Source organism: Stenella coeruleoalba (genome assembly GCF_951394435.1).
Source record: "Stenella coeruleoalba genome assembly, chromosome: 20".
NCBI classification, from domain to species: domain Eukaryota; kingdom Metazoa; phylum Chordata; class Mammalia; order Artiodactyla; family Delphinidae; genus Stenella; species Stenella coeruleoalba.
In genome coordinates, this window is record NC_137166.1 from 33,986,464 (window position 1) to 34,009,471 (window position 23,008).

General features: G+C 51.1%; 1 long non-coding RNA gene across 1 annotated transcript in view; it reads left to right on the top strand.

Annotated features, from left to right (window-relative positions):
* LOC307179230 overlaps positions 1-23,008 on the top strand; it is a 97,695-nt gene that overhangs the window by 61,343 nt on the left and 13,344 nt on the right. The window contains exon 3 of the long non-coding RNA XR_013825346.1: positions 4,278-4,464. This is a non-coding gene — a long non-coding RNA (uncharacterized lncRNA). The remainder of the gene's footprint in view (positions 1-4,277; positions 4,465-23,008) is intronic.

A 23,008-nucleotide genomic window follows, 5' to 3' on the forward strand; every position in this document is an offset into this window, starting at 1 on the left:
TGGGCCCTGGAGTGTCTGTGAAAGCAACTCCTGCGGCCAGCAGGTGGGGCTAAAACAGGCCCCTGTTCACTGGGCTACATACTATACGTGTGCAATCTCACTTAATCCACTCTGCTACTAGATGGGGAAGGCAGCGTTATTAGCCCCATTTTACAGATGAGGAAACGGAGGCACAATGAGGTGAAGGCACTTGCCCAGTGCCTCACAGCTGGTCAGTGGAGAAGGCTGCGCTAGAGCCCAGATCTGCTGACCCCAGAGCCCTTGGTCTTAGCTTTTAGGCTCTGCTGTATCTGAGAATGCAGAGGCAACTCAGAACCTATGCCAGCCTCCAGACCTCCCTGAGATGAAGGCCCTCCATCCTCATGTCTCAGTTGGGATCTGGTCCTGGGTGGTGTGCAAGGCCAGGCCATTTCCAGTTTTGAAGCTTCCATATGTTAAAAAGTGAAGAAGCATTAAAACAAATTTCTACCATTGTTGTATGCTTAACATGAAGATACAACAAACAAATGCTCCCAATGCACACACAACAGTGAAGTTTAACTATGGCAGGGTAATTAGCATTTTACTTTTTCAAATTTAATTTATAGGTCACTGAAGGCAGCCTGGCCTGGTAACGGGACACCAGTTTCAAGATGGAGAGTGTCACTCCTTTCCATCCTGTTCCTGTGACCCTTGCATAATGCCATTTGGAGGGAAGGTCAAAGGCATGCATTTGAGGCCCTTGTTGTGGAAGGGAGGCTGGGCCCACCTCGGTCAGGGCTTGGGAGGGGCACCCAGGAGGCCATGCCAAGGCGGGTTCAGCCTGGCACCTTCACCCCCATCATCTGCGCTGGAGTTTCTGCCAGCCGGTGTCTTCCTGAGAATTTCCAGCTACCAGAAGGGGGCAGACTGTGACCTGTGAAGCCGGGACACAATGGTTCTGTGAGGAGGAAGGCGGGAGGGGTCGGAGGTGCCGGACAGCCACCTCGGGGCAAGCTGGGCCTCGTAGGCTGGGCCTGGCTGCAAGCACCCCAGCCCAGCCTGGCATCAGGTCACCGAGCAGAGGCAGCCAGGACAGCTCGCGGGTTGGCAGCCTGGCTGGGATTTGGGGCTGGGGGCTTGTCTTGCAGCTGAAAAAGACACACCATCTTTACCTGATTGTGTATTTACTTGGGGTGGCTGGAGGGAGATTTGGGGTGGGTTTAAGCCACCCCTAGGCCTGACCGCTGCTCGCGGAAACCCTTCAGGCCTCAGAAACCTCCAGACCCCCACACTGCCCTGTGTGGAAGGCACAGAGGCAAACCTCCGAAAGGCCCTGTGTATCATGGCTCCAGCGGGCAGTGCTGGGCGACGGGGGGCCCCCTCCACTCCCTGACACCCGGCCCGCTGCTCCACAGTCGCCGCCACTAGTGCTGTGGTCAGCAGGATGCCGAGGGCCGGTGGTGTGCTAGGTTTTCCTCGTGGGCCGGCCTTCAGTGGTGGGTTCTCCTTGGGCCCGGAGGCCAGCTTCCCGGACCTCAGTCCCTGCCCAGATTGGGTCCTTTGTGGATTCTCTGAGCCCAGCCGCCCCAGCTCTCTCACGGCTCAAGCAAAGAGAATTTTAAAGTGACACAAGCTGGACATGCAGCCACGAGATTGTGTCTGCCCAGATTAAGGCGAACTCCAGCTTGGGCCTTTGAAGGGCACTTGATTTCCTGGGGTGAAGATGGATTTTCACAGAAGAATTAAGAAAAACCTCACCACGCAGTCACCTGCTGGGACAGGCCTCACTTTGTGAGCTGTGGGGGGGTGGGCACGCGCTGCCCCAGGCGGTGGCACAGACGTCGGAGTCCTGGACCTGTTTCTGTACCGAGTGTCCCGACTCCACCTTGCCCTCCCTCTGCAGCAGAATTGCCTTCTCCCAGCACAAGTCCCACCAAATCCCCCTGCTTAAAAGTCTTTGCGTGACCCTGCTGCCTCAGGACAGAGTCCAGGTCTTTACCTGCCTCAGGGAAGCCCCACCCACCTTTCCTGCCTACTGGTCACCTGCTTCCCCGGTCTTCCCTGCCATGCGCTGCCAGCCTCAGGGACTGCTTCCAGTCTCTTGATCCCTTGGCTTACCTTTGGACCATCATGCTTTGCTCTGCCTCTGGCTCGACCCTCCTCTATTGTGTGCGGCCAACTCCTCTCCATCCTTCAAGCGTCAGCTTCAATGTGTGTCTTCTTCCGCGAGGCCTTCCCTGACCACCAGGATGGTCAGTCCCGTCCCCCAGCTCTGTGCTGTCGTAAATCATATCATTAGTTTGTGTCACTACTGGTCACGGGCTACCTTCTGAGCCCTGCAGTCCGACTCAGTGCCAGGCACACAGTAGGTGCTCAGAAAAGGCAGGCAGGAAGGAATGGGGGGGCAGCTATGAGCCCACGGCATCTGCTCCCTCAAGGAGAGACATGCTGAAGGTGGGGCTTGGCTCTAAAGCCGAGGGCATGCAGACGGGCATCTGAACTGTACCTGAGGCCTCCCACCTGCCCGTGACCTGCTCCTTTCCCTCCCTGGAAATGAACCTTCCTCATTTATCACAGATCTAGGGCCTCCCGCAGGAACCGAGCTGATCTGGCTGCCTGCAAACTCCCAGGCAGGGAGCAGCCATGGTCAATAGTTCAGAGCCTGCCCGAACGACGAGGCTCTGCTTCTCAGACTCCACCCTCCTCAACCCCCGTCCCTGTGCCCACCTGCCTGGGAAGGCAGAGGCCCCGGCCCCACCATTCCCCTGAACCCGCACCTCTAGCCTATTGCCGGAAGCCCACTGGCCAGAGGGAAATGTGTCCCTTCAGGACAAGGCCCGGGTCCCTCTGTGAGGCCTTGGGACTTGGCGTGCAGCAGTTGGCCCATTACTCAGTCACCATTCAGATGGGTCCTTTGAGCCACACACAGTGCTCACATTTGGGGGACACCAAGAGAAATAATCATAGCCCTGCTTCCCAAACCCAAGCTTATCCCTGGAGTTCTCATCCTTTCTGCTCAGGAAAATCTTTTGAAAAAATAAATGTTAGTGGCTCATGGGAAGGACTCAGAGCAACTCTAAGGCAGTGAGAATGACGTGTCACCAGCAGAGGTGGGAGAGCAGAGCCCCTGGGAGCCCACCCTTCTGCTGTCTGCTCAGGGAGTCCTTTGGTGGCAGGACAGAGGCAGGGCACCCTTGGACTGGCTGCCAGAGCTAACTGGGAGCAGTTGCAGGCAACAGCAGCAAGGCAGCGCTCCTGGACTTAGGAGGCCCTGCCTGGCTCCCACCAGCCCCTCTGTGACTCTGGACGAACTGTTAGATCAGTGTTGCAGTCAAATGGCCACAGGGTCCAGGCAGCAGCATAAATGTTGTGTGGAGTAGGGAGAGTCTCACCTGAAGGGTTGGTTACTCCAGCCCACTGGTACCTGGCAGAAAAACGAGGTGCCAGAGTTTTCAGACCTGATGATCGTTTTCAAGAAGATCTTTAAAACTCTGAGTTGTTATAGAAGATTTCCTATTTTAAGAATTGGCTCAATTAAAACAACACACTAACAAGTCAAACAAAATGTTTCTGTGGGCCATATTCGACAGGGCAGTCTGGGATTTAAGCCCTTGGAGGGTTCTTACTGTAAAATAAAGTTGCTATTTCTTGGCTGGGATGGCGGGGGGGGGGGGGCCCACAGCCCCTCCCAATGAATCAGCTCCGCCCAGAGGCCACATGACCCCTGGACACCGCTGACTGAACCAGGGGTGGGCACCTGACCCAGGGCAGCCAATCCCAGGATGGCAACAATTTTTGCTGTGACTTGGGGCCAATACTGCTTTGGGTCACCCCATCCCCACTCTTCATACCCCTGGTCCTTCCAGGTCCGGCCCCTTTGTCCTTCAGATCTGATGGTACCTCCTTGCTGAAGCCTCCTTTGATCACTTTGTTTAAAGTGCCCAGTGCCTCAGGGCAGATTTTTTTTTTTTCTGCATTTTGTTCTCTGTTGTATCCACAGCACGCAGAGTGGTGTCTGACGCATCATAGACTCCCACCAAATATTTGCTGAAGAAACCAGTGAGTTCCCACGAGAGTCCATCTCCCTTATCTCCCTTGTCCACGATGTCCCGCCCCTCCGCCCCCACTATCCCTCTCAACCACCACGTGACTTGTCCCCATTTCAGGGAGACACATTCTGGTAATCAGAAGAAATACATTAAAGCCCGACCTCACCGGCTGTTAACGCAAAGTGAAGGAGGTGACACAGTGACAACACCAAGTGTAGACCCCAGCTTGCAGCTGCTCAACATGTGTTCGGATTTGTTTTCTCCTAGGGCTTTGCGTTGCCTGTCTTGCGTGAATGTTTCAACGTTCCAGCAGCTGCCGTGAGCATTTAGAAAACCCTCTGGGCAGCTCCCCAGCCCCACACTCTCACCAGGTTTGGAGGCTTCCTGGAACGCTGCGTCCGGGCCTGCTCCCAGTGTCTACACGTGGCGGATGTGTCATGCTGGAGTCTGGTTGGTAAGAGATCGTCGAGCAGCCGGCTCATACTGTGTGTCATCCAAAAAGAAAATCAATTTTAAACATCAGATCAAATATGACAGGCGTTTTAAGAACGTATTTTACAAGCAATGCACTGCGCTGGGAACAGGGCTGGCGGAAAGGATGAGGCCTCCTGGCCGCTGAGCCCCGTCAGTAAGCTCTGATGTGGAGCCTCCTAGGGGCTCCACTGTCTCCGGCGCAGCATCACAGCCCCGGATGCCCAGACTGGAGGGCGCCTGCAGGCCAGGCTGCTGGCAGTCGGGGAAGCCAGCCAGAGAGGGTTTCACCCTCGAGGTGACTGCCTTGCTGACTCTGGAATCCCTTCCGGATCGACAGCGAGGAGGCTGGTGCCGGTCCAGGCCTGGCTGGAATCTTCCAGGGACCATGGTCCAGTCCCTCTGCCTCTCTGGGACTCAGCCTTCTTTGAAGTGGGGGTAACTACACCTACCCACAGGGAGGGTTAAATGAGATCGGAGGAGGGGTAGTTAAAACACTTTTAAACAGGGAAAAACTTCACGTGACGAAAACTTTCAAACAGTACAAAAAGCTCTAAGATACAGTGTAAGTTTCCTTCCTGCCCTGGGACCCCTGCTCTTCCTTTCCTCTCCCTAGAGGCAGCCACTCAGCTGTTTGAGCGTGTCCTTCCAGAGGCAATCCTTGAACGCACATGCATGCGCTGTTCTGGGCTTGGCTTTTTTTTCCTGTTAGCCCTACACCTCGGAGCGTTTCAATGTCCGTTCCTAGAGAGTGGTTTCCTCCTTTTTGGTGCGTGCCCCCAAACACGCTTCGCCACCACCCCACAATACTACACTGTGAGCTTCCTGCCCTTCGAAGGTGCCGAGGCGGGGCTAGCGGGAGGCACGGAAAAGGTGTGATCTGGGGGGTGAAAGGAAGGGGCAAGGTGGATCGGAGAGGATGAAGAAACAGACAAATCCTTGAGAGTTGGGAGGAGAGGAAGGGGAACCTTACACTATACTGTGAATAATAATAACAACAGCAGCTATTACTTACTGAAAAAAAAAATCCATTGTGTGGACGCTCCAAGCTCTGTGAGGCCGTCCCCACCCGCGGATATCTGAGAGTGGCAAACAGTGTCGGTCCGTGTGTGCAAGTGCTTGGAGAGTGGAAGGTACCAGGTAAACTCAGGTGTTAGGTCAGGGACCTGCAAAACAGCCCTCTTAGCCTGAAAAGTCTATGCTTTTGTCCCTGACTTAAACCACAGTGAAGGGGAGGTTGGGGCCAGGGACTGGGGAGACCGGGACCTGTAACAATGGTTTCAGGGTTTGGCTTTGCTGACTTTATTCACGAACCTTCTTCCACAGCCCAAACTTTATTTTGCACCAGTCTGTGGTATGAGCTGAACCACATACAAAAATGAGTTTTACAGACATCCAGCCTTTAGCCTGGAGGAACATCTATGAGGACTTTCTGCCAGAACCGAGTGAAGAAACTTCTAGATTCCCAAGAGTCCACACTGGAGGGAGAGTGGTCAGGACTGCTAGACCCTAAAGAGCCTGTTGTGCCCTGAGATTCCCTCTCCTTTGGAACCTCTTTTTTTTTTTTTTTTTTTTGGTACGCGGGCCTCTCACTGTTGTGGCCTTTCCTGTTGCGGAGCACGGGCTCCAGACGCGCAGGCTCTGGACGCGCAGGCTCAGCGGCCATGGCTCACGGGCCCAGCCGCTCCGCGGCATGTGGGATCTTCCCGGACCGGGGCACGAACCCCTATCCCCTGCATTGGCAGGCGGACTCTCAACCACCGCGCCACCAGGGAAGCCCTGGAACCTCTTGATGACATAGATAGCCGAGGAGAGTGCTTGATTCATAAGGGCTCCCCCAGGGGCTCGCCCCACCACTGCCCCCTCTTCAGGAACAGGCACTACCCCCCTTCCCCCAGCTGTGGCCCTGTCCCAACCAGCCAAGGCCAGGCGGTTCCTGGTGCCTCCCTGGGCCCTGCCTCTTCTGCGGATGATTGACAGAGAGGTGGGTCTGGTCAAAGGAGAACTGCCTGGCTAGCGGGGGTGTGGCCTTACCCCATGGGTCCTGCTGAACAAACTGCAACACAGCCCAGCTCAACCAGATGGTCACCAGACAAGAGCCCTCACCACTGGGGACTGGGGGAGAGCTGGGGAGAGAGTAGTACAGTTTCTAGTCCCCATTAGGATCCAGTGGAGGCCTCTTTCAGGAGATACGACTAATATTTGACAGACATATAGGCTGTTTGTATTACAGTCACTCAATCGTAATATCTGCTATGTTGTTTTCTGTACTTTCTCATTTCACTGGGGGAAGTGGATAGAATCGTTTCCACTTGACAGTTGGGGGAGCTGAGTGTGGGAGATGGTTGGTTGCCTGCCCCACAGCCATATCCACCCATCACACACCATACCCTTCTTCACCCCCATTTTTCTTTTCTTTTTTTTTTTTGTTGGCCACGTCATGCGGGTCTTGCAGGATCTTAGTTCCCTGACCAGAGATCGAACCTGTGCCCCCTGCAGTGGAAGCGCAGAGTCCTAACCGCTGGACCGCCAGGGAATTCCCCACCCTCATTTTTCTTGTCCTTTTCCTTCCAGGAGAAGTGGGCCATTCCACAGCCCAGGGGGTGATTTTTGACTGACCAAACCATATTGATCTCCTCCACTTACTGGGGACGTGTGGGCATGAAATGCACTGCTGGCTGAGAAGTCTGCTGGGGGCTGGTGGGGAGGTTGTCCTTACTTTGGTAAAAGGATCCAAGTTAAGGATACTCCCTTTCACGTTTTTGCATCTAGTCATTGTTGGCTACATGTAATTTCTAGAACTGGTAGCCGTTGGAGCCATGAAGAGAGTCTGTCTAAGAGTCAGTGTGCTGAAGACGTGTATCAGTTATCTTTGGCCACAACAATGCTACATAACAACAACAACAACAAAAACCCCTCAAAACCTTAAAGGCATTCGGCAAGAAGCATTTATTGCTCATTTGACTGGAGTCGGCTCATCTAGTCTGGCTCAGAGCTGCCCCATCATCCTCTGGCAGGTTCTCAGGTGATGGCAGAAGTGCAAAGGACAAGCCCCGGGTGCGTGCCCATTATAAGCCTCTGCCTGCATCCTTGGGTTAACATCACATAAATCAAAACAAACCACATGGGGCTTCCCTGGTGGCACAGTGGTTAAGAATCTGCCTGCCAATGCAGGGGACACGGGTTCGAGCCCTGGTCCGGGAAGATCCCACATGCCGCGGAGCAACTAAGCCTGTGCGCCACAACTACTGAGCCTGTGCTCTAGAGCCTGTGCTCCGCAACAAGAGAAGCCACCAGAATGAGAAGCCTACGCACCGCAACGAAGAGTAGCCTCCGCTCTCCACAACTAGAGAAAGCCCACGCACAGCAACGAAGACCCAATGCAGCCAAAAGTAAATAAATAAATTAAAAAACAAAAACAAAACCACATGGCTGAGCCCAGGGTCAAAGGGGACAGAGCCTGTGAATCCTCTGGGGGTGTGGGCACTGCAAAGTCACAGGGCAGAGGGAATGGATGATGGGGTAAAGAACGGGGCCACTGTTCCAATCTATTGCAGATAGCAGGGCAGAAAGATGAAAGAAATCTCCTTTATGATGTGGTTGAGTGGCTGAAGTAACCAAGCCTGGAACTGCCCTACCTTTTGGTTATTCGAGGAAAAAAAAGTTCTCATCACGTAAGCCATTTTGGATTGCGTCTTCTGTTACTTGCGGCCAAAATCACTAACAAGCCCAGGATCACTCAGCTAGAAAGTGGTGGAGCTGAGACCTGGGCAGGACCCTCAGACTGGGTCTGAGCCTCTTCGCAGTGCCTTTGTGGGCCTTTGCTACCTTTCAGAGCGTGTGATTGAAGCCTCCTGCTCTCCAGTCCCAGGCCACTGGGAGCTTTATCATGCACAGAGCCCAGCAGGGAATGGAGAGAGAAACACAGGCTCTGTGCTGCATCTTGGGGCAGCTCTCAAGCACTGCCCACAGCCCTGGGTGTGTCTGGGGGAAGGGTCAGACTCTGGAAAACTGGCCCAGCTTCCTCTGGGGACACTGATTATCCCATTGGGGAAAGGGATCCATGCAATGGCTTCTGTCCTAGGCCTTGGGGGAACACCACATATGAAGACAGTCTCCTTCGACAACTGTCCCTCCATTTGTATCAAGTCTGGACCATCCAGAGCCATTTGGTGCACCCCCCTTCCCCCATGTAGGTGCATATCTAAATCACACCAGGCTGATCAATAGTCAGTCGAGGTCACCCTAGCATTCCCACCAAAGACAGTGGCTTCCCTGGGCCTCCTGTGAACAAAGAACCCAGAAGGGTCCCGGACAAACAGTCCTTAGTCTCCTTCCCTTCAGCCCATTCGATGGATTTACTTGAAAAGGGTAAGTCTAATGAATCTCCCCTTCTTTTTCCAGGTGGGGAATGGTAAACAGGGTACTGAACAGTCATGCCTTGGAAGAGGGTACATAAGCTAGGATTAGGTTCAGCTGTATATAATAGAAAACCTCAAAATAATAGTGGCTTAAGAAAGATAAAGCTTATTTCTGTCTTATAAAACAAGTCCAGATGTAGATAGCCCAGGGTGGTAAGCAGCTCTGTCACCATCACTGATCCAAGTTCCTTCTGTTTCGTGTCCCACCAAGCTCAGCATTGGCTTCTATCCTCAAGAACAATGCATGGCCCAAGATGGCTGCCAGAGCTCCAACCATCATGACCAGGATCACAGAAAGGCAGAAATGCAGAAGAGCAAAAAAGGGCTGCTCTCAACTTTGTCAGTTCCCTTTAAACCTCCTTCCCAGAAGTCCCACTCAACAGTTACTCACTTCTCATTGGAACATAGTCCCTGGCTGCAAGGGAAGCTGAGAATTGCATCTTTTATGCCAGGGAACAATATGATCAGCTAAAAATCAAGGTTTGATAACTTCAAAGAGGAAAGGAAGAGTGGATGTTGGAGATAGTAAAGGGCAGCTTCTGCCACAAGGAGTTCAATGTACATCTTAGGTCAACACTTATTCTTTTTTAACATCTTTATTGGAGTATAATTGCTTTACAATGTTGTGTTAGTTTCTGCTGTATAACAAAGTGAAGCAGCTGTACATATACATATGTCCCCATATCCCCTCCCTCTTGAGTCTCCCTCCCACCCTCCCTATCCCACCCCTCTAGGTGGTCACAAAGCAGCGAGCTGATCTCCCTGTGCTATGCAGCTGCTTCCCACTAGCTATTTTACATTTGGTAGTGTATATATGTCAGTGCAACTCTCTCACTTCGTCCCAGCTTACCCTTCGCCCTCTTCATGTCCTCAAGTCCATTCTCTACATCTGCGTCTTTATTCCTGTTCTGCCCCTATGTTCATCAGAACCTTTTTTTTTTTTTAGATTCCATATATATGTGTTAGCATACGGTATTTGTTTTTCTCTTTCTGACTTCAGTCTGTATGACAGACTTTAGGTCCATCCACCTCACTACAAATAACTCAATTTCATTTCTTTTTATGGCTGAGTAATATTCCATTGTATATGGGGCAGATAGAGTATGCCAGGCACAGGGCTGGGTTGTGCCATAAAGAGATAAATAAGACATGGTCCTTACCCCTCAGGAGCCAACAGTCTAGAGTGGATGGTGGACCGCAGCTGAAATGGCTCTCATAGTTATTAGTTGTTTTGGCAGCAGAGTATTTAAAAAGAAAAAAAATGCCATTGTTGAAACTTAGGAGAATTCACATATGGTCTGGAATTTTGTAGTCTCTTGAAGCGTTTGAAGCTCTGGCAACACCAGACCTGCTTCACATCGTTGTGGCAGCAGTCGATTAGAGAAGCAGCTGTCTCTCTAGAAGGAACCCTTCTGCTTGCCACAGTCCCCACCAAGCCCTGTTGCCTCACACCACCCAGGCCAAAGGTGGTCCTACCTCTCCCAGGCAAGAGCAGCTGCTGGAAGCTCCTCCCCATTCAGCCGGGCCCTGAGCCCCCTCGGCTCACCTCGGAGCAGAGGCCCCTCCTTAGCGCTCAGAGCTGTCTCTGCAGGCTGCCCCCAGGAGCCTTTCTCCCGAGCCCAAGGCTGGGCTGAGATCTTGATGGACCCACCTTCCGTCTCTCTTGAGCGCCTGCCTGGCGGTGACGACCCAGGCGCTGTGTGAGCCGCCCGGAGTGCTGTGGCCCGTTCTGGGTGGCCTCCCTCCTGCCCCGCCCAAGGGCGTCTTGCAGCTATAAATTGAGTAAATTGAAAATGTTACTGAGGGTTGGAGATAAAAGAGAGAGCTGGGTGTCTCCATGAATAAAACATGGGAGGGAGGCCATTTCTTGGAAAAATAGAGAGAATAAATTGTGGCAGATCAATTTTATCTAATTTCCTGGCCGAGCTTCTGACATGCAAATGAAGGCGCTCATAATTTATGAGTGAGCTGTGGAGATTACCAGAGGGAGGGGGCGCCTGAATTTCTGGTGGAGGAAGGAGGGGCATGGCTGAGGATTTAGCAGAAGTCTGTGAGGCTGTTTCTCCTAAAACCTAAAGATTTAGGAACCCTCCCAGGGAAGGCAGAAGCTCGGCAGAGTACATTCTGGATTCCTGGGCCTATCTTTGGAGCCAGTTCTGGACTGTCAGTCACTGTCCCAGCCACACGATGGCCAGCTGGCTAGCCCTGGCCACAAAAGACACGGTCTGGCCACCAGGCCTTTGCTCAGCTGGTTCCCATCTCCCAGCACCACATCTCGCCAGCTATGGTCTCTGCCTTGACTCTTGTTTCCAGCCTGAGTCTTCACCGGGAGGCCCCAGGGAACTCACCTTTCTGTGCTCTGGAACAGTATGTCTGCCCCACTTGCTTAGGGTGGCATGCTGGCCCAATCCTGCCTACCAACGTGTTTTCTTTGGCCTGAGCAATAACTGTAAAACGTCTGAACTGGCTGCCAACATTAAGAAATCGAGAGATTTCCCATGCATTCAGGACATCTTCTATTGGAAGATCAGACCATCTTGTTACACGACCTTGCGCTTTTGTTGGCATGGATTGGCTGGAATCAAGAAGTAGCTGCTGGCCTTTCAAGATAGAGGCGCATACCCCAATTTGCTGCAGACCCTACTGTTCCCTATTGCCTCTCTGGCCTGGAAGCCAACTGTTAGTTGCCATTTATAATTGGGTTTGCACTCCGTTTTGCTTAGAATGGAGTTAGTGGGAAAGTGAAATCTCTCTTCTTGTGACTAATGAAATAAGAAAGAGGGACAGAGAGAAGATTTCAAGAGGGAAAGGACACGCTTTTTTTGTGTGTGTGGTAGGAGTACCTCTTTGTAAAGAGGGCAGTGGTGGGAAGGGGTGTAGCGGGCTGCGTCATCACTCAGTTCCCTGCAAAGACCTGCAGGGCCACGAGTTTGCAGCCTCTGTCTTAAAGTCCCAACTCCTTTGTCTTACCATTCCGCTTCTCTGATCTGAAACTGCAGTGACTCGGAGCTGGGGGAACTTGGAGAAGGAGTACAAGCAGCCCAAGCCAGTCTCTGGAGGCCGCTCAACCCTCCCCGTGAGGCATACTTTCAGTGAGAGCCTATGATGCGGGCTCTGCTCCTATTTTACAGATGAGCAAACTGAGGCACACAGAGTTCGGTAACTTGTGCCGCTTGGCTTGTTGGTAGAGAGACTGGATTTGAACCCCTGTCTAGCTGGCTCCAAAACCCAGCTTCACCAGTGCCCTATGGCCCTCTCTGATTGCCCCTTCCTTGGTGTGCCCAGATGATGAGTTTTGTAGTGAAACAACCTAAAACCTTGGATAAACAATGGCTGCATACAAGGCATCACGTGATCTGCACCCTCTCCCCTTCCCACGTCACACTCCTTTCTATCCCTCTACCACGTCAAAAGCAGGAGCTACAAGCTCAAAGCCCTGTAAGTCCACCCAGAAGCTCAGTGACCCTGCCCCGGCCTTTGCTCTGCTGCTTCTGCCCCAGGTGTTCATAGTTCTCCTTCCTTCTTATTCTCCAGCTCTTAGTCACCTCCTCCAAGTAGCCTCCCTGGTCACTTGTGACCCTGTTTTCATAGCACTCATGTCCCTCTAGAATCAGCTTGTTTACTTTTCTGCTTTTGTGTCTGTTACCCCTAGCAGTTAAGCTCCATGAGGGAAGAGACCTAACCTGTTCACGGCTGTACCCTCATAGTCTGCACTTAGTAGGTGCTCAATAATTATTTAAAGAATGAGTGAAAAGTGACATATCCAGGTGACTGACCCAGAGGAGACTTTTGAGAGGAAGGGTGCTGGGAAGGAGGTTCTCTGAGAGGGAGGCATGGCAGAAGGGGAGGGGGCGCTGGCACAGCTGCCCGCTAAAATGTCAGATGGGGGTGAGCCCTGGCTGCTTGTTCTGAGCCTGCAGAAATATCTGCTGGTTACAGGATGGCCCAAAGCATCCAAATGTAGAATGATTTGCAAGCCCACCGGTGCAGGGACAGCACTGGTAAGACCCTGTGAGGAGAGGCCACTGGGCAGGGGGCATCATCGGCTGGGTGGGCTCCAGGTGAGGCCTGGGGTATCCCCTTTCATCACCCCCATAGCATCCTCATGGCAGCAGCGAGAATCTGAGCATGTCAGAGCTGAGATCGGGAAACTGAGACTCAGAGTGGGGCCTGGGCCACAGCAAGTGTCTACAGAAGGAGTCTGCCCGGGCTCAGACTCTGCACCTCGGTCCTCTGCCAGTCTCAAGAGATGCAGACACTGTTGTTTTTGAGTCTCCAGATAGATGAAAACAGTAGAGAAATGCCCAAGTAGGCTTTTAAAAATTGTGGTGTATTTAAAAGTTTTGCACTGAACAAACTAATGCTTTTAACACATTCTAAAAATAGCACACAATGCAGTTGTGCTCTTCAGAAGGTGATCGCAGTGTTTAGAAACAATGTTGAATTCCTGTGTCCTGCAGGGGTGGTCTTTGTTTATTCCTGCCAGTTGGTCTCTGTGACTCTATGCAGGCCCATTAGGAGACACTTCCTCCTCTGCAGTTGTGTTGTTGTGGGTGGGAGGCAAAGGCTGCAGGCCTCCCTGTGGCAGGCCCAGGTCAGAAGCCCTCTGAACCTCAGTTTTCTGACCTAAAATATGGGTACCCTCTTTTGTACACCAGAGGGCTGAGCTGAGGATGACCGTGTGCAGTGCTCAGCCCTGCGGGCTGCTGCTTCATCCCCAGAGCCAGGATCCTACGCCAAGGCTCCTGTTCCTTCTACACCACCCCTCTGTCCCCATAAGCTCATCTCTTGGGAAGGTTGCAGAGCTCTGCTAATAGGACCTATCCCTTGAAAGCAGAAATGAGATTTTTCTTCCCAAGTCCGTTCCTTGGGGGAAGTCTTCAAAGAGGATTCTTGTAATTTCCTGTTATAAAATTTTATGTGCAATTACAAACAATGAGCTGTGAGCATTAATTGAGCAGACTGGGAGATTTTCTGTTTTTAAATCACCGGCTATTTTAAAACCTCCCAGACCACGAGAAAGTGGCCTGAGGAAATAAACTTCCAGAGGGTGGCCCAGGCAGCAACCCACCCCTGTGGCCCCTCTTGTTGCATCTGGGGTCCTCCAGGAAAGGTGGCCACTGTGCCCAGCAGAGCTGGAGGGCCTGCTGCAGCAAGAGGAAGCAAGAGGTTGACCTGTTCTCCCGGGTTGCAGGGCTTTGCAAATAATGGCTTTCCACCCACTCCAGGTGCCTGGTATGTAGCGGATCTGTATCCATCCATCCATCCATCCATCCATCCATCCATCCATCCAACCAAACACTATTAGTTGAGTACCTACCAAGTGTCTGTGGACCCAGGAGTCTGCTCAGGCTCAGACTCTGCACCTGGGTCCTCTGCCAGTCTCAAGAGATGCAGACACTGTTGTTTTTGAGTCTCCTGATAGATGAAAACAAGTAGAGAAATGCCCAAGTAGGCTTTTAAAAATTGTAGTGTATTTAAAAGTTTTGCACTGAACAAACTAATGCTTTTAACACATTCTAAAAATAGCACACAATGCAATTGTGCTCTTCAGAAGGTGATCACAGTGTTTAGAAACAATGTTTAATTCCTGTGTTCTGCAGGGGTGGTCTTTCTTTATTCCTGCCAGTTGGTCTGCCACCTCTGTGCACATAGAGCTGTGAGCAAAACAGACAAAAAGTCCTTCCTTCCTTGGGCTGACATTTTAACAAGGGAGACAGAGATAATGAACACTATAAATAAGAACACCATGCAGTATATTAGAAGGCAATAAGTGCTTTGGAGAAAAACTAATTTGGGATGGGAGATGAGACAGGAAGGAGAGGGTAGGGGCAGGCCTCCTTGAGAAAGTGGCAGGTGAGCAGAGATTTGAAGGAGGCCGGGGAGCAAGCCATGAAGCTGTCTGGGTGGAAGTGTTCCAAGTAGAAGAAAAAGAGTGAGTGCAAGGGCCCTGGGGGAGGTGGTGGAGGAAGGGACGCTGCGCAGGCCTGCTCACCCTTCCAAGGACTTTGAATTGACTCTGAGACGTGGGTGCTGCCGTCGGCCTGCCTGCAGAGGAGTGGTGCGCACTGGCCTACTTTTTAAAGGACTGCCCTGACTGCTGTGTTGAGAATAGAGCTGCTGTCCACCAGTGAAGCCACTGGCCACGTGGCGGTCGAGTGCTTAAAATGTGGCCAGTCTGGTTCGAGATGCGCTGCATGTGTACGTACACACCCGGACGGTGAAGACTTACTATGAAAGAGAGAAACTGTCTCATTAACTATTTTAAAACACTGATTACAAATTGAAATGATAATACTTTGGATATATGTGTTTAAAATATCTATTATTACAATTTAATCCATTTCTTTTTAGTTTTTAAAATGTGACTACGAGAAAAGGCAAAACTCCATACATGGCTCATATTCTATTTCTGTTGGACAGCACCGTTCTAGACAGTACAGGTCAAGGGCAGAAACTGGGAGACACTTGGGAGGCCATGGCCTAACCCAGGTGAGAGGGGATGGCAGCTGAGCCAGGGGACAGAGTCGGGGTAAGTGGTGCAATTCTAGGTGGATTGTGAAGCTGCGTTTGCGGCTGGACTGCAGGGCGTTTCTCCACAGATGTGTGTGTGGGGGGATGAGTGATTGGCACAGGTTCTGCCCAGCACACTGTGGTGGGGAGGGGTGTGGAAAGGGAGGTGGGATCCAAAGAGTCAGGGTCCTCTCGTGGAACCAGAGTCTGGAACAACACCCAGGGAGGGACTGTTGGTGGTCGAGGCCAGAGGAGAACTGGACGTCCACATGGGGGCAGTGTAAGCTCAGGTCTCTTCTGACAGGTGATTGCGTGACTCCTGGCCTTTACCTCCCCATCTGTAAAATGGAGGCAGTGGGGCCCAACATCTCAGAGCTGTGAAAGTTAAGTGGGTGGCATAGACTGCGTGTGCAGTCGGTGGGGTGCTACCATTATTACAGATGCAGGGGCCGTGAGCTGGAAGGAGCTGGGGCTGGGTGTGCCTGCTGCCTCTCTGACGAGTCTGCTCTGCTCTACCAGAGATTCCTCAAGAGCTACTGTACTTGTTTTATTAAGGGTGCTCAGCGGTCCAGTGGTCAAGACTCCATGTTTCCACTGCAGGGGGCACGGGTTTATTCCCTGGTTAGGGAAATAAGGTCCCGCATGTGGCGTGAGCAAAAAAAAGTGTTCAGGCCAAGATGTTGTCCCTGGTCTGCCCAAGAGGAAGGAGGCCACTGCCAAGAGGGTAGTTGGAGGCCTGGTGGCCGTGGAGGAAGCAGTGTGTCCTGCAGCATCCCTGCTGGGCTGGAGGCAGATGGACCGTGAACTGCTGATTGGAGGGCCTTCTGGAGGAGGTGGTGGTGGTGGTTTGGGGGAGCCCTGTGGTGCAACAGAGGCGGAAGCTCCGCCGCAAAATGAGAAAGCTGCAGGCAGAGGAGAGGCTAGGAATCGTAGCCGCCCTTGACCTGGGGCTCCGCTGCTTTGGTGTCTGCTAGCAGGCTGGGTGGAAGCGGCCTCTGCCACCTCCTTTCGGCTCAGTGTAGTGCCGAGCCTTGCACACAGTAGGTCCCGAATAAATAACGATTGCACGGAATAAGCAAGGCAGTATTGAAATGCACTAGGATAATGTTCGTTGAATGCACAACAGGAAGAGCACTGGATGGAAATATTGATCGCCCTGCTGTTGATCGAGTTATGTGCAGTCTCCATCAGTCCACTTCTGTCCACCCACCACCTCCCAGACTCAAGCCTCCAGGGCCTTTGTCCTGCACGCCCACAGTGACCTCTTCACTGGTTTCCTTCCTTTCACTCTTGCCCCCTCAATCTTTTCTCCACACAGCAGCAGGGGTAAGGCAATAGCTGATTCACTTTGTTATAAAGCAGAAACTCACACACCATTGTAAAGCAATTATACTCCAATAAAGATGTTAAAAAAAAATGTAGATCAGATTATGCTATATCTCTGGTTAAAACCTCTACAGCCTTCCCTTGCCACCAGAATATAACTCTGCAAGGCCCTACACGATCTGACTCCATGTTCCTGGCCAACTTCATATCCTAACATTCTTGCTCTCTATACCATCTTTCCTTTCCTAGGACTCAAGCCAGTTCCTGTCCCAGGGCCTTTGCACTTGCTGCTACTCCACCTAGAATGCCATTTACTCCCATTTTCCCCTTGGTAACGTCCCATCCTGTCTCGGCGCAAGTGCCTCCCCCTCAGAGAGGACTTCCTTGAGCCCCTCCATCTATGAAACCCTAAATTACTTCTTATGTTAATATCTGCTTATAATATTTCACCATCCGCAGCTTTCTTGTGCATGTATTGTGTCTCCTCCACCAGAGTGTAAGCTTCCTGAAGCTTTTCCCTCCTTGTCCCCTCCCATACCCAGCCCAGTGCCTGGAACATAGCAAGTACACAGTGAATATCTGTCAGATGAACGAATGTGAGTATCTGTACTAATCTTGAGCACTCTGTGTGTATTATCTCATCTAACCTGTGTAAGCTCCTCTGTCATCAGGGAGACAACTAAACTGTCTGAGGATTGAAATCTCATGTCTGACTCTGCAGCTCATGCTGTTGAACCCTGTATGACACCATCCCTCAGACCCTGGTTCCGCCCTGGCTCTGCCAGTAACCAACTCTGTGACTTTGGATATGTCCTGCTTGGAGTTCCTCCTGACCCCAGGGAGAGTTGGTTGAGTGTTTCAAGTCCCTGGAGCCCTGACAATCTAGGGCGTAGTTCTCCAGGACCTAAGTGTCCCCTTGGGAAGGTTTATATCTGGGATATTCCTACGGGAACGTTTGCATCCTACACCACTCTACTTGGCTGTTTTACTATAAATACATATGCTTATGTTATACTTTATTTTTCACCTAAATTTAGGTTAGCGCTTACCTGTGGATTTAATGTTAGGGGAGTAAAAGGGTTGTTACAAAATACATATTATAGGTAGTTCCTTGGTGGTCTAATGGTTAGGATTCGGTGCTTTCACTGCTGTGGCCAGGGTTCAATCCCTGGTCGGGAAACTGAGATCCTGCAAGCCACACAGTGCGGCCAAAAAAAAAAGGGAAAACAAAAAAAACCCCAAAATACATGTTATAGAAGGCGGCTTTCATCACAGGTGGCGACAGAAATCAGAACCAGGAACTTAGGCTGGAGTCACAGACCAGGAGCAGCACGAGGGGCCTGCTGGGTGCTGGAGGTGTCCTATGTCTACACCTGGGAGGTTGTTACATGGGCGTAAACGTGTGTAAAATTCACCGAGCTGTACAACAAAGATGGGGTCATGTGACCGTAAGCACAGTTTTAAAAATTAAGTAAGATAATACATAATGAAATAAATGACATAAAAAAGTGGGCCTTGGGACAGAAGCCACTGGGGTCCTGGAGCCTAGGGCTCCTCCCTGATCTAGAGAGGTTCTCTTTGATCCCCAGACTCAGCTCCCCATCTCCTCCTCCCTGACCCCACCTCCCTAGGCTCCTGCAGGCAGCCCCCTCCCCTCACCAGTACTCCCTTCTTAGCGTTACTCACACGATGACCTGGTGACTTGCTGGTGGCCCCCTTGGCTGTGAGCCACTTGCCAGTGGCTCCCAGCCTTGGCGCCTTGGACACGGGCTGCCTGCAGTGGTGTTTGTTGAATGAATAAGCACCCACCACGTGGGGGAGGAGGAGAGAGGGCTGATGCTCATTCTTGCCCCAGGCTCCACACCTTCCAATCTAACAGGGCAGAATATGGACGTTCAGGGTCTGCAAGTCTAGAGGAGGAGACCGCGGGAGGGTTGTCCCCAGCACGCTCTGCAGGATGTGCTGACGGTGGTGGTAATGGCAGCTAGCACTAGGCTCAATGTTCATGCCTTGTCTCCAGTAATCCTACCCTTGAGGTGGGTACCTGGAATCCACCTGCATTAGAGATGTGGGCCAGGAGGTTCAGAGAGCTCTTGCCCCTTCCGGAAGTCACAGGGCAAGGAGCAGAGTGGGACTGGTACCCACATCTGTTTGACGTCGGAGCCCAAGGTCTTGGGCCTCACATATCCTGCTCAGTCTTGCTCAGGTAGAAAGATGAGAAGGAAGAAGACAGCTCCTTCCCAGTCTCCTGATGCTTCCTTTCCTCCAAATGCTGGGTCTTCAGATGTCTGGTCTTTATGATGCTTCCTTTAGATGCTGTGTTCTCAGAATATGCTTTTACATGAAAGCAGGAGAGAGATGCAGTCAGACTTAAGAAAGCAATTCTTGACTATAGATGATAAAACACTGTTCTGGGCAGGTTAGATGTGGTCACGCTGGAAAGCAGGGCCTGGAACCGGTGAGATCTGAGGTCTCTTGGGCCCAGAGTCTGACTCTCCATGAGCTCCTGGCTCTGGGGACCCGCCTCGGAAAGAGTGAGGCCAGCCAGGCATTAGGCCTCCTGGGATCCACGTCCCCGTGTTCCCCAGAGCAGCAGGGGGCCCAGAGCACACCTAGGGGAGAGCGAGAGAACTGGCACTTTTCCAAGCAACTTTCCAATGGCAGGAGGCTTCCTCGGAGGACTTGGCCTCCTGCTTCTCTGGGCTCTGTCTCCCATGGGTGCAGACCTGGGGAGGGGGCTGTGGGTGATTGGAGCCTGGCAACTCCCAAGCAAACCACACGCCCCTCAGGGCCCTTTCCCAGGAGGCCCCTAACCCCGCAGCCTCTCTTTCCAGTCCTTTCGCTCAGGGACCTGTTCCCTCCCAGGCCAGGACCCAGGTTGCTGAGCAGAGGCCACCAAAGGCTCTGGGGACCGAGAGAAGCCTGGAGAAAACCCCCGAGGATCTGGTGCTCCTGGACCCGGTTGCCAGGCCCTCGCTTTCCCCGCACTCTTGGAGGGTGGGGCCTCCCCTGGGTCCTGAGAGGCCTGGGTGGAAAATGAAATATGCAAGTAGCTACAGATGGGAGAAGGACCCTCCAGGAATACCTTACAGCGCCTCCTAAACACACGTGTGGTTATTTGGATTTCCAAGCGGAAGAAGGGAGCCTCTGCCCCCCACACGCAGCTCTTTCCTCTGCTTCTCCCACCTCCTCTTGGTGGTCTCACCACATGGAGTCCAATCACCGGGTCATTCACTCAGTACAGGTTTACTGAGCACCTCCTGGGCCAGGCAGGTGCCAGGAGCCAGGGTACAGTGCTGAGCAAGGGGACAGGGTCCCTGATCTCAAGGAGCCGACAGCCAGTGAGCAGGTGAATAACAGACAAATGAAACGCCTTCTGAAAGTGATAAGGGCTGTGGTGACAGTGAATCAGAATGATTTGACAGCAAGTGATGAGGTGCGGGAATATGAAATGGCGTGGGTACACTGGGGTCCCACGCAAGGGCAAAGACCCCAAGGCAGGAAGTGGGGGAGGGTGAGAGGGCAGCTGCAAGCTGAGGTCAGCAGGGCCCTGTCATGCTGGGCCAGGCTGTCTGTGGGTGCAAGTTGACTTTTATTCTAAGCATCAGAGGAGCCACTGGAAAGGTTTAGTGGGGGACTGGTGTCAGCTCTGCATTTGGAGAACATTGTTCTGGAGGCTACAAGGAGAACAGTTTGGGGGGCAAGAGGTTTGGGGGAGACCTGTTAGGGTGGAGGATGGGTTGGGGGGCTCCCTGGGAACCTTGAGTTTCTCTAGGTGCTCGGAGCAAGGCTTGGGTTTCCATTTCAGTCTTTAAGGTAACAAAAGTGCCACCTGTGAAACTGTTTGCAACTGGGGTTCACCGTGCATTTTAATTTACTATTTGTGGCCATTGTAGGGTTAGAAGAGGGGCCAAGGCAATTACTGAAAAAAAGGACCTGTATGCAGAAAATTATAAGACACTGATGGAAGAAATTAAAGATGATACAAATAGATGGAGAGATATACCATGTTCTTGGATTGGAAGAATCAACATTGTAAAAATGACTCTACTACCCAGAGCAATCTACAGATTCAATGCAATTCCTATCAAACTACCACTGGCATTTTTCACAGAACTAGAACAAAAAATTTCACAATTTGTATGGAAACACAAAAGACCCCAAATAGCCAAAGCAATCTTCAGAATGAAAAACGGAGCTGGAGGAATCAGGCTACCTGACTTCAGACTATACTACAAAGCTACAGTAATCAAGACAGTATGGTACAGGCACAAAAACAGAAATATAGATCAATGGAACAGGAGGGAAAGCCCAGAGATAAACCCACGCACGTATGGTCACCTTATCTTTGATAAAGGAGGCAGGAATGTACAGTGGAGAAAGGACAGCCTCTTCAATAAGTGGTGATGGGAAAACTGGACAGGTACATGTAAAAGTATGAGATTAGATCAGTTCTTAACACCATACACAAAAATAAGCTCAAAATGGATTAAAGACCTAAATGTAAGGCCAGACACTATCAAACTCTTAGAGGAAAACATAGGCAGAGCACTCTATGACATAAATCACAGCAAGATCCTTTTTGACCCACCTTATAGAGAAATGGAAATAAAAACAAAAATAAACAAATGGGACCTAATGAAACTTCAAAGCTTTTGCACAGCAAAGGAAACCATAAACAAGACCAAAAGACAACCCTCAGAATGGGAGAAAATATCTGTAAATGAAGCAACTGACAAAGATTAATCTCCAAGATTTACAAGCAGCTCATGCAGTTCAATATCAAAAAAACAAACAACCCAATCCAGAAATGGACAGAAGACCTAAATAGACATTTCTCCAAAGAAGATATACAGATTGCCAACAAACACATGAAAGAATGCTCAACATCATTAATCATTAGAGAAATGCAAATCAAAACTACAATGAGATATCATCTCACACTGGTCAGAATGGCCATCATCAAAAAATCTAGAAACAATAAATGCTGGAGAAGGTGTGGAGAAAAGGGAACACTCTTGCACTGCTGGTGGGAATGTGAATTGGTACAGCCACTATGGAGAACAGTATGGAAGTTCCTTAAAAAACTACAAATAGAATTACCATATGACCCAGCAATCCCACTACTGGGCATATACTCTGAGAAAACCATAATTCAAAAAGAGTCATGTACCAAAATGTTCATTGCAGCTCTATTTACAATAGCCAGGGGATGGAAACAACCTAAGTGTCCATCATCAGATGAATGGATAAAGAAGATGTGGCACATATATACAATGGAATATTAGCCATAAAAAGAAACGAAATTGAGCTATTTGTGATGAGGTGGATGGACCTAGAGTCTGTCATACAGAGTGAAGTAAGTCAGAAAGAGAAAGACAAATACCGTATGCTAACACATATATATGGAATTTAAGGAAAAAAATGTCAAGAAGAACCTAGGGGTAAGACAGGAATAAAGACACAGACCTATTAGAGAATGGACTTGAGGATATGGGGAGGGGTAAGGGGAAGCTGTGACAAAGTGAGAGAGTGGCATGGACTTGCATATATTACCAAACGTAAAATAGATAGCTAGTGGGAAGCAGCCGCATAGCACAGGGAGATCAGCTCGGTGCTTTGTGACCACCCAGAGGGGTGGGATAGGGAGGGTGGGAGGGAGACGCAAGAGGGAGGGGATATGGGGATATATGTATACATATAGCTGATTCGCTTTGTTATACAGCAGAAATGAACACACCATTGTAAAGCAATTATACTCCAATAAAGATGTAAAATTAATTAGTTAATTAATTATTTTAAAAAAAGGTTCCAGAATGTGAGGAACAAGAAGGAACAAGAGTTCACCTCTGGCTGGAGAGGGTCAGGCCAAGGTCTGGCAGCTGGTCAGTGGGCGCACGATGGGCCCCAACCCCGGGGCAAGGCCCAGTGAAGGCAGCATATAGGCTGATCTCCCCACGGCCCTGCAGAGTGGAAAGGGGGCACTTAGCTGGGCCAGCACCCAATGAGATGGAAGCTTGCTGCTATGATCTTTATTCTCACCACTAATAATCTTCTCTGAGGGGGACTTGCCTGGTGGCGCAGTGGTTAAGAATCTACCTGCCAATGCAGGGGACACGGGTTTGATCCCTGGTCCGGGAAGATCTCACATGCTGCAGAGGAGCTAAGCCCATGGACCACAGCTACTGAGCCTGCGCTCTAGAGCTCATGAGCCACAACTACTGAAGCCCGTGTGCCACAACTACTGAAGCCCACGTGCCTAGAGCC